Raw genomic sequence first — 11,839 nt, 5'->3', positions numbered from 1 at the left:
GTGGATCTCTACTCTCTCATTCTTGAACCTGTTGGGTCCTTGAACTCCGATGTCTACTTTCCCTAGAGACCTTTGTTGGCAGGAGTTGGGGAACTGGCTTGTTGAACTTCAGTGATGGAGTCTCAGTGGGTGAACTTCATGAATCATTACCTGACCCTGACTTTGTCTCAGGGAGGCTCTGTATAGGTCCACATCAAGTTCAGGAGGGGGAACCAAGAGTATGAGAAGGATGCCTCCCTTCTCTGGAAGAATATGGATGACTGCCAGAAGGGGACTTCCTAAGAGGCCATCCAGGTATGCCTTGTCGAGATGACTGGTGATCCACAGGGCAAATTGTACCTTGTACGTTTTTTTCCCCCTCATCGAGGAAGGAGAGGTAGTGGCCTGAGGCTGCCATCCATCTGAGTGTCTCGGTGAGGATTTGTCTGTTCTTCTCTGGGGAGGTTGCCACTTGCTTCTGGAGGCCCTGTTCTCCACATTAAGAGGGGGAAAACCCCCGAGGCCAGGTGGAAAGGCCGCCCTTGGAGTCAGTAGTGGGTGGGGGAAAGGATGTAGACAGTGAGACCAGGCACTGTGTTTGGAGCTTTCCCATTTCCGATGAACCCTGAGCGCCCTTGGCTCAGGCCTAGACAACAAGGGGGCACAGTAAGGAGGAGAAAACACAAATCAGGAAGTAATGCTTTTTTTGAAGGAGAAATTATAAATTGCAATTTAATCACATAATTACTTTGACACTCTCAAGCAAGCTAATTTCTTCCCTTGCCTCATTTCATCCACTCGGTGAGATGAATCTTAATGAATAATGTCCTATGAATATTTAATTTTTGATCAATTTGAATTTTCTCTGGCATACCTGCTGGAGACATAAATCAGCTCCTATTTTACCCAGCAGAGTGAATTTGATAGCGGTCTGGGTGGATCTCTGTCCATGGCCACAGAAGTGGCTTGCCTGAAGGTCTGGTTTGCCACCATCTCAGTATCATGATTTGAACATCCCTGATGCCTTCCCTAAGCTGGGTCCTCTATGCTGGCCCCACCAGCAGATGCCTGAAGCCAGTGATTCTCCAAGCAGACAAAGTGGATCCACAGATGACTTCCCACAGGTGCTCCCTCTCATATCCTTATTTTCCCGGAGACTTAAAGAGCCTCCCTCCTGATACTGACTTTATCCTTCCTGGCCCCTGGGGACAAACGTTACCATTCAAGAGACAGGTATCTGGAGAGGCAACATTAAGAGAAGTATCATTCTCAGCTGTTAGGGAAGGCGTCTTTCATGAGACAATACTTGATATTTGTACAGCACTTTATGGTTCGCAAAGTGACTTCACGTACATCTTTTCATGTCTTAACACATCCCCGTGTTTTACCTCTCTTTCCTAGCTGTGAGGTGAGGGAATGGGGCTGGAGAGAGCTCTTTCTTACTTTGGTCAGGAGGGTAAGTAGAAGAACTCACAGCCTGGAAGGACTCCTGAGTTGAAAACCAGGAAAATGAGTCCCAAGTGAGCTATCTATAGAAAGGAAAGTTGAGTATTTGGTATTGGGATCTGGAGGAGGAAAGAAATAGGCAAGCTGGAGGTGGGCTCAATAATGGGTCAATGACAGTGACGGTACTTTTTGAGAAAGTAATTGTTTCAAGGGGATAGATCACATGGTTAACATGTATTTTGAATGTATACCCATATCCTGAAACTTCTGTTTTCCTAAAGCTCTCCACCCAGAAAAGCAAAACATTTTAGTGCTTTAGGAAGGGCAAGAACCGCCTAGAACAAAGAAGTCATTGTTCAGCTTTAAATCTCAGAGACAACTTCCTGTTTCAGAGTCCATTAGGACCAAACACTCTTGAAAGTAAGGTTTCATAGAGAAGGAAGATAAATTTTTGAATTCATTGCCCTCCCTGATCATAGAATATGATCATAGAATTTTCTTATAAACAATAGGGTAGAGCTGGTTCAGACTCTGGTGTTATGGAAGTCACTTAGGAAGCTGAAGGGGTATGGAAGAAGAAGGGAAAGATGGAGGAGGGACAAGAGAGTCAGAATCCCAGTGTCCTCATTTCCAACTCCCCTGGGCCAAAATACTGGACGTGGTCAAAACATTCCAGGGGTATGAATGAATCAAGAACATGGCATTTAATGTCTCCAGCCTTATATTCCCCTCCACATGGCACAGGAGTTAAGGTGAAGGGAGGTGGGCATTAGATGAGACTGAAGTAGTCCTTCCGTTCTCCATGGCCTGGGCCGTTGGGCTGCAGAACTTGGAAGCTCTTATGTGCCCTGGTTGAGATGCCAAGAGAATTTGTAGTTGAGCGGGGGACTGGGGTTGGAATGAAGACTTCACAGAGCAGGGGACTTTGCAACTGGAGGAATAGGACCAGAACTGTGATCTTTAGTCACGGGTGTTAGTGTGTCTACCTGGATGACAAGTCAGTCAGGATCAGTTGTGGCCAAGCATAGGAGCCAGACCAGATGACAAGCCCAGTGGCAGAGCTTAGTTTGATCAGAGGTTAGTTCTCTCTCATTACTACAAGATCAAGTAAATCTACCATCTACCCAGCTACCGTTAAGGAAGAGTCAGGGTGGTTGGAGGAGAAAATCTGAAAGTCTGAAAATCTGAAAGTCTGAAGCCATCCAAAGGGATGTTTATGTCAGCGCCAGTAATTTCCAAGATGAACTCCTTCTTTCAACCCAAGTTTCTAGAACACAGAATTTGAGACAAAACTTATATGCCAAAGTTTTACTGCCCGCAGTCCCACGGTAGCAAAAATAAGGGAAAAAAAGAAAGTGACATGGGGAAGGAGAGAAGGCATTGCTGAGCTAGCCACAGCTTCACAAGAAATCCCTTTTGATTGTTCAGACACATGGGCCTTCTTCCAGATGGGCCACGAGAAACCACCACACCTCAAAATAGTCTGTGGATGATTTGCATTTATTTGCTATTTTTTTTATTAAAAAAATTTTTTTAATGTTTATTTATTTTTGAGACAGAGAGAGACAGAGCATGAACAGGGGAGGGGCAGAGAGAGAGGGAGACACAGAATCTGAAACAGGCTCCAGGCTCTGAGCTGTCAGCACAGAGCCCGATGCGGGGCTCGAACCCACAGACCATGAGATCATGACCTGAGCCGAAGTCGGATGCTTAACCGAGCAAGCCACCCAGGTGCCCCCATTTATTTGCTGTTTTTAACTCTTTCCTACCTTTAAATGGTCAACATTTCCCTCTACTGCACTATGAGGTTGTACTCTCTGGTCCCTCTAGGAAGATTCTGAAGAAGTAGGAGATCCCATGCCTATGATGTGGCCCTTTGTGGCAGTCAAAAAATATGTCCACAAATGCTTTCATACTCTCCTCAAGAAGTAGAGCCTAATTCCTCTCCATATGAGTGAGGGCTGGTCTTGGGACTTACTTCTAGCAAATGGAATAAAGTGAAAATAACAATGTGTGATTTCAGAGAGTAGGTCATAACAGATATCGTGTCTTCCTTCTTGCTCTTAAATTACTTGCTTTGGGAGAAGCCAGCTTCCATGTTGTGAGTATATTCAAGTAGTCCATTGGAGAGGCCTACTTGGTGAGGATCTAAAGCCTCTTGCCAATAGTCACAAGAGTGAGCCATCCTGGAAGTGGATCTCCAATTTACAACATGAAACTGAAGTGCGGTGAAGCCTTCAGTACTGAAATTCCTGTCAATATCTTAACTGCCATTTCAGGAGACACCATTGCTAGACCCCCCAGCTAAGCCACTCCAGGTTCTTAACCCACAAAAACTGTGAGATAATACATATTTGTTGCTGTAAGTCCCTCGTTTTGAAGTAATTTGTTACAAAGCAATAAGTAAAAGCATACCCTTTATCTGAGTCTCTGGAAGTGGCAAGAGGAATAAGAATCTTCATAGGTCTTATTGAATCAGACCTGGGCACTGGAGTTGCTGTGGCTCCTGCCATGGTAGGCACACTGGAGCATCTGCAGAAGCTCTCACTTTGGAGAAGGCTGAGAGTTAGGCGATGAGGCAGTGGTAGCTGTGGCTGGGACTATCTATTGAGCATGTGGCTGGATGAAAGAGGCAAATAGGGCCAAGCAAATCTGGGGAGACCCATGTACTGGGTCTGGTCCACTGAATTCCTGTTCCTTAGTTCAACTCTTCCCACTAGGGTGGAGTCTCCAGAAGCATAGCTAAGCATGTTACGGAGAAATAAAGAAGCCACAAATGTTTGCATATCTGCATGATAGTGTGAGTAGAATGCAGACAACTGTTTTTGTTAAAATAATAAATTCCTGTTGCAAAAATATTAAAACAATATGGAAAATGCACAAAAGATAAAGCAAGCATCACCCAACAACCCATGATCCAGAGAGAGCACTGTTATGTAACTTAATTTTTTATACTCACTCCTTATGTTGACATTTTCCTTTGCCAATAAATATAATTATACTTATCTTTTCATCAAACATAACAGACTAGATGTTCCATGAAACTCCTCCAGGGACAGTATGCCCCAAGTGATGGAATATATATATATTTCCTCCCCCTTTAAAAATGAATAAATGTATGGCTGAGTTGGCATAAAATAAAGGGAATGTCTTAGGGATAAAAACCAAAAAACCAAAAAACCAAAAAAACCCCCAAAAAAAACCAAACCCAAAAAACCAACCCAACAAAACCAAACCCCATGAATCTAAAAGAGTGATGTATGTATACAGCTAGTCATTTTCTTAGAGATTATTTGGGGTTTAATAAGTAATATGGGTCATATACAAGATAAATGGGAGATAGAGCTCAGAGCCCAAGCAGGCTGGATTCTTACACAAAACTGGGATCCCAGAGGGTGAAAATCCCAGTAGGTGAACTACAAAAAACACATTCCACGGAAGAAGATAGTTGATGAAGAAACTTGCTTGTCATCCTTGACTTTAATGGAAAGGAAGAAAAAACATAAAGATAAATGTTTTCTTGGAGAAACCCAAATTCATCCAAAACCCCAGGCTGAAAATTTGAAGTGTTCTGGATTGGTGAGATACCCAGGGCTTGGAAAGAACATATTTAAAAAAAAACTTGGCCTCCAAGAATTCCACAGACAAAGTTCCAAGGGACATGGGCTTCATAATCAACATTCAACAAACACATGAGGAAATGAACTACCATGAAAGAGATTCAATATAAATAACAAATGCTTCGGAGACTATAATGACCTGTACTTACTCAATATGGAATATGAAATAAATATGTTTAATTTTTTTACAAAATAAGACAGTATTGGAAGTATAATGAGGGAACAAAAGGCTATCAGAATAACCTAATCAGATCTAAAAGAGAAACAAATACTTCTAGAAAATAAAAATATCTAATCATTAAAATGAGCAACTGGATGGACACAGCTGAAGAAAGACTTAGTGGTCTGGAAGTATTGCTGAAGAATGATCTAGAATACAATAGAAAGACAAAGAGATGAAAGAGATAGGAGATATAAAGGACAGAGTGAGGAGATACAACCTACATATAATTGAAATGCCAAAGAATGGCAGAGAGAATGGAAATAATGACTGAAAAGTTTCCAGTCTTGATGAGAGACTCTAGTCCCCATTTTCGACAAGCCTAGTGAATCCAAAACTGGATAAAGGAAAAGAAGCCTGCATTTTGTAGAAAAATAGAAGAACACTGAAGACAAAGAGAGGATCCTAAAAATAGAGAGAAAAGATAGATTACTTACAAAGCAATGAGCATTTGGCCCACAGCTTATATTTCAACACATCTACAGAAGTCAGAAGACTATGGAATAATAGCTTTGAAGTGCTAAGTGAAAATATTATGCAGAATTCTACTTTCATTAAAATGATCTCTTAAACATGAAGGCAAAATAAAGACAATTAAAAAATATTTTAAAAACAAAAGTGATACAATTGACTCCCAAGACACACTTACTAAAGGAACTAAGATATATACCAGGAAGAAGAAAAACACTCCCCAGATGTTTGAAGTACAAGAATGAAAGGTGACAAAAGAAAATGGTAAGTATAAATAAATATTGATTATATATAATAATCATCATCATTTAACTTGTGGGGTGAAAAACCAAGTTAGATCTAAAATCATGGACAAATTGACCACATTTAGATAGAGATCAAAAATAGGAAAAATGAGGGGCGCCTGGGTGGCTCAGTCGGTTAAGTGTCTGACTTTGGCTCAGGTCATGATCTTGAGGTTTGTGAGTTCAAGCCCCATGTCTGGCTCTGTGCTGACTGCTCAGAGCCTGGAGCCTGCTTTGGATTCTGTGTCTCCCTCTCTCTCTGTCCCTCCCCCTGCTTGCACTCTGTCTCTCTCTGACTCAAAAATAAACGTTAGGAACTATAGGAAAAATGAAAAATTTTCTTTCTTTTTTTTTTGAGGTACATAGATGTGTGGTAAAATTATGAAGGAAAGGAAAAGAATGATTAGTATAAATTTGGGGTAGTGGGATCGGATAGGGCATGCAGGAGATTCTGAAGTTGTAGTGAATATCCTATTTTTTTGTGGGGAGCAGTTAAGAATACTATGCATGTTTATTTCAACAGACTTTTTTTAGTATTGTCGACACACAGTGTTACATTAGTTTCAGGTGTACAGCATGAATATTCCATTTATTAAGATAAGTGTTGGATATTCGGCGGTGTTTTTTTTTTTATTATGGGCAGTTCTCTAAAATGTTAAATATCATATGTTAAACATTAAATTATACATAGCTTTTGGCATAATTATAAGTGATGTTGTGATGACCATTGGTCTAACGTATCTCTTTTAATACACCTTAAGTAAATTTCTGGAAAGAAGATTTTTGAGGAAAAGGGTGAGTACAGTGAGTTTTCCTTGTAACTTATTGCCAATTTCTCCTCCTGTCCCCCATGCAAAAAGTTGCACCAATTTATACTTCTACCAGCAGTGTATAAAAGGGTCCATTTCCCCACACCCTAGAGTCACTGCTTTATGTGTATTTTTTCTAAAATGCACTCTTTTTTAAAACTTTATTTATTTATTTTGAGAGAGAGACAGAGAGCAAGCAGGGGAGAGCAGAGAGAGAGAGAGGGAAAGAGAGAATCCCAAGCAGTCTCCAAGCTATCAGCATAGAACCTGATGTGGGGCTCGATCCCTTGAGCTGTGAGATCACGACCTGAGCTGAAATCAAGAGTTGGATGCTGAACCTGAGCCACCCAGGCGCCCCTAAAATGTACTCTTATCATATATATCATACACCCTTATCATATATCAGCATGGGGAGCTGGGTTTATTTAACGAGATTGCAATGGGATGAACCATTTATGAAGTGGGTGGTAAACTTAATCCCATTTTACAGATAATGCATGTGAGAATCACTGGGGCTGAGAGAGACTCTTCCAGGTTCATACTGTGACCCCGTCTCTCAACTGCATGCTCAATTCAGTCATCTTTTTATTATGGCCCGCTGCTGGCAAAACTCCATTGAACCTTTGTGTTGGAAAAGTCTGATGCTTCGCATGAAAGTATTTCCTAGTCCAGTCAAGCCAGAAAAGAAGGCAGGAAGAATGCGTGCTTTGTGGGGTGCTGGTGGAGACGATGGAGTAGGGGTGGAGGAGAGAAGTTTTCAGCATTTCTATCCCCAAATCTGAAGAACACTCCTTTCCTTGGTCCTTGTTGCTCAAGCCCCTGATTAGAAGCTTTGTAGACAGAGGGCTGGAGCCCTATTTAATCAGCCCAGCGTCTGGCACATGGAAAGTGCTCACTAAATATTTGTTGGCTCCTGGATAAACTCTGGTTGATATTTTTGTCACAAAATGTGGAGGGAGACCTGTCCCTTTGGCTCGGCCAGCTTTCTTTCTCTGCATGAAGTGAGTCTGAGCCAGGGCAGGAGAAGGGACAAGTTGACCTTCCAAGGTCCCTTCCTGCTGAAAAGACAAGGATTGTCAGTAGGCAGGGCTGCAGTGAGCAGCCCCCACTGCCCCTTCCTCCAAGGTGCATTGGCTTTAAGTGATTAGCAGGGAGATTGGCAGGCAGTAGTGGCAATGGGAGTTTAATGTTCTGGAAACCCAGTCTTTTTCCTTTTCTCCGAGGTTTTCCCTGGTGACACAGGGAAAGGTCTTGCAGCTTAACAGGCAGACAGGGATGGGGCCCGGGAGTTTTGCCATCAGAGAGTGGAATTTATCACTGTGACACCGCAAGCCCAAGCACGGCTGCATTTGTTGGGGAGGTTGGGGGCGGGTTGGGGGAGGGAACAGGTGTCCTGCCCTGGGGGTATTGTCCCTGTTAAAGCACCGAGACCCTGCCATGACCCTGAGATTTGACCAGCTGTCCATCCCGTGGGCCCACTCAGCCCAAGGCAGGCCCGGATACCTTTGGCTCATGGCCTCTGGCTATAGCAAATGGAATCACTTGGTCCTGCTGCTCTAAGCTGGTAGCTAACATCCTCTGGTGGGTCCTGTGTCCTTGAGCCTGGCTGTGATTGCAAGAGCTGACAGACCTGTGTCAATGTCCTGCTTCAGTTCTCTACGAGCTGTTTCATATCAAGGAAGCTTCTCTTCCTCTGAGCGTCCATGGCCCTCTGAAAATAGGAACAGCAATAACTACCCTTAAAAATAAAACGAAATGAAGTGGTGTATGCATCTGGCTAGCACCTACAGAGATGGGAGAGCAGAGTGGTAGAGATCACACCACTGGAACCAGATTTCCTGAGGTCAAACCTGACTCTGGCAACTTCTAGCTCTAGGAACTTGAGCAAGCACCTTAGCCTCTCTATACCTCGCTCTCCTCCCCTGTAAGATGGGGATAATAGTAACAGACAGCTTAGGGGATCATGGTGATGATTAAATGAGTCATAAAATGTGAAGTTACCTCTGGCACATAGCGGCTACTGTACAAGATGTTCATTGGGATCAAGTACCTCCTCCCTCCCCCACTCCTTCCTTGCCTCCCTTCCCTCCTGCCCCTATATTGTTTGTGAGGCTATAATATCTGATTTGGGAATTGGTTTCCTGATTTGTAACCAGTGCTTGTTGGAGTCACCCTTCTTGTCTGGGGCCCAGCCCTAACTCAGTCTCACCATGGCCTTCCACTCAGGATTGGAGGCTGCCCCCAGGAACCCTGCCTAGATGGATGCTTCCAGAACCCCACCAACATCTTTATGATTCTAATCATGGTCTTTGCCCAAAGACCTGTGCTGCCTTCCCACACCTCCCCAGAGACCCAGTGCTGCCATCTCAGACTCATGCTTTCCTGTTTCCTTTCGTTCTTTCCTAACCAGTGCTGTCCCACTCCCAGCAGGTCCCAAGGCTAAGTCCATCCAAGGGACAATGGGGTCTCCCTGGGTTGGCTTTCATCTCTGGTGACCCGGGGTGGGCAAGGGCCAAGAACTTCCTGGTTTTCAGTCCATCGTTTCATCCAGATACTTCTCCTTGCTAAGTATAGGCATCCTTTCAGGGGACCTCGTGTTTTTGCCAGGCAGCCCACCCCACTGCTGAATAGCTCTAATGAACAACCACAACAGCAGCAAATAATAATGATAACAATAATAGCAGCTGTTATTTATTGAGTGCTTCCTATATGTCAGGTTGCTATGCATGTATCATCCCTAAGTTTTACAGAAATCCTGGAGATCAGGCTTTATTATCTCTATTTTACAGATGTGGAAAATGAGGCCTAGAGAGGATAAGTGATTTGCGTAAGAGGTACAGCTGGGAGGTAAACTTGGTTTGCTTACATTCAAACTCAGTGCTCTGCCTTCTGCACTGAACTGCCGTGATGGGCTGGATCTGCCTATCTGTCTCTTTCATCTCTGGGGATGCAATGCACAATCTGTCTTTCCTCTTGCACATGTTTGCCTTTAATATATTTGAGAAAGCTGGGGCACCTGGGTGGTTAACTGTCCAACTTCGGCTCAGGTCATGATCTCATGGTTTATGGGTTCAAGCCCTGTGTCGGGCTCTGTGCTGACAGCTCAGAGCCTGGAGCCTGCTTTGGATTCTGTCTCTCTCTCTCTCTCCCTCTCTCTCTCTCTCTCTATCTGCCCCCCCCACTCTGTCTCTCTCTCTCTCAAAAATAAGTAAACATTAAGAAAATTTAAAAATATACATATTTGAGAAAGCTGTCATTTCATTTCTCAGTTTTGTCTTCTTTGGGCTAAATATTCTCAATATTCTCAATCTCTCAATATTGTTAAATCATATGACATTGTTTCTGGGCATCTCAACATCTTGGCCTCCCTCTTCTGGACATGCTTGCTGGGTAATGTTGTCATGATGTGTTATATTCTGTGCCGCAGGCTCAGAGCTTTAGGCGTTATGAATCTCTCTTGGCAGTGTATTACCATGGTTTAACAGCACAGGCTTTGCAGTGAGGCAGATCTGGGTTCAAATACTGGCTGTGTCCAATGTACCAGTGATGTGATTGTGGCAGATTACAGTTTCCAAAGGTGATTGCCACAATATATCCCATCCACGTGTTCTTCCTGCAGTGCAACGACACTCTTTCTTTTTTTTTTTTTTCAACGTTTATTTATTTTTGGGACAGAGAGAGACAGAGCATGAACGGGGGACGGTCAGAGAGAGAGGGAGACACAGAATCGGAAACAGGCTCCAGGCTCTGAGCCATCAGCCCAGAGCCCGACGCGGGGCTCGAACTCACGGACCGCGAGATCATGACCTGGCTGAAGTCGGACGCTTAACTGACTGCGCCACCCAGGCGCCCCAGCAACGACACTCTTTCCATAGAGTGGTGGAATATGTTCTTTCCTCTTGAAACTGGACAGAGCTTTGTGACTGTCATGACTAATACAAGATGGCAGAAGTGATGCTATGTGACTTCAGAGGCTAGGTCCTAAAAACTCATCTTGCTGTCTTTGGATTTCAGTCATATTCTCTAACTGAAGAAGCCCAAACTGACCCGAGTGGAGAAACCATATGGAAAGACTGCATGCAGGTGTTTTGGCTGATGGCCCAGTCCAAGCCTATAGCCAGCGTCGACCACTGGACACGTGCGTGTCAGGAAGAAGTCGTTGAGATGACTTTATCCCTAGCCACCATCTGACTGCAGCCTCATGAACAACCTCAAACATTACCCAGGTGAGCCTAGCTTAGATCTTAAGCTTCCCTCCATCTCCCTGAGCCTTAGTTTCTTTACCTGTGAAATGGGGACTATGAAAGTTAGCTTAAAGGATTATTATGAAAATTGAAAGACAATGGATATAAAATATTTAGCACGCGCTTGCCGCATAATAATTGTGCAACAAATAATCACTTATGATTAAAGGCATCATGGGTGAGGTAGGAAGGGGACCTGACTGAGACCTTAGAACCAGGTAGAGAGAGAAGACTGGGGAACTGAGCTTGAGGTGGGGCAACCTCTAGGGAAGAAGGGAGTCAAGCCATACGTTCCAAACGAGCAGTGAGTTGTGACAAGACAAGCAGGGAGCGTGCGCAGTGTGGGGACCAGCCCAGTGTGGGAGGCTTCCCTCCTGGGTCTGTGGCATTAAGGCTGAGGTCGAGAGGCAAGACCGTGGTCCCACCTGGAGTTGGTTGCTGGGAGGATGTGGGCAGGATGCAGAAAACTTTCGCTGAATGATTAAGCAGGGTTGGGGATTGCCCCACAACAAACTTCACAGGCAACAGGGGTTTATAGGAGCATCTCAGATATTTGAGGTCACAGCTGGTAAAGTCAATGGAGTGACAAGGTGAGGTGCCAGGGAGGATGCCTAAGTTAGATTCACGTGCACAGTGTTTTTGCAGCTCGGCCCCCCTGCTTCCGATGGGAAAGACCTCACGGGCTGAAAGGCATAGCCTGCTGGAGCAAGTGTTTGAAAGATTCAGGCAGCTCAAACTCTTCAATCTTAAAAAGCAAAACTAATCC

The sequence above is a fragment of the Prionailurus bengalensis genome, chromosome C1, assembly GCF_016509475.1.
Source record: "Prionailurus bengalensis isolate Pbe53 chromosome C1, Fcat_Pben_1.1_paternal_pri, whole genome shotgun sequence".
In the NCBI taxonomy this organism is placed as follows: Eukaryota; Metazoa; Chordata; class Mammalia; order Carnivora; family Felidae; genus Prionailurus; species Prionailurus bengalensis.
This window is presented reverse-complemented; position numbering follows the sequence as displayed.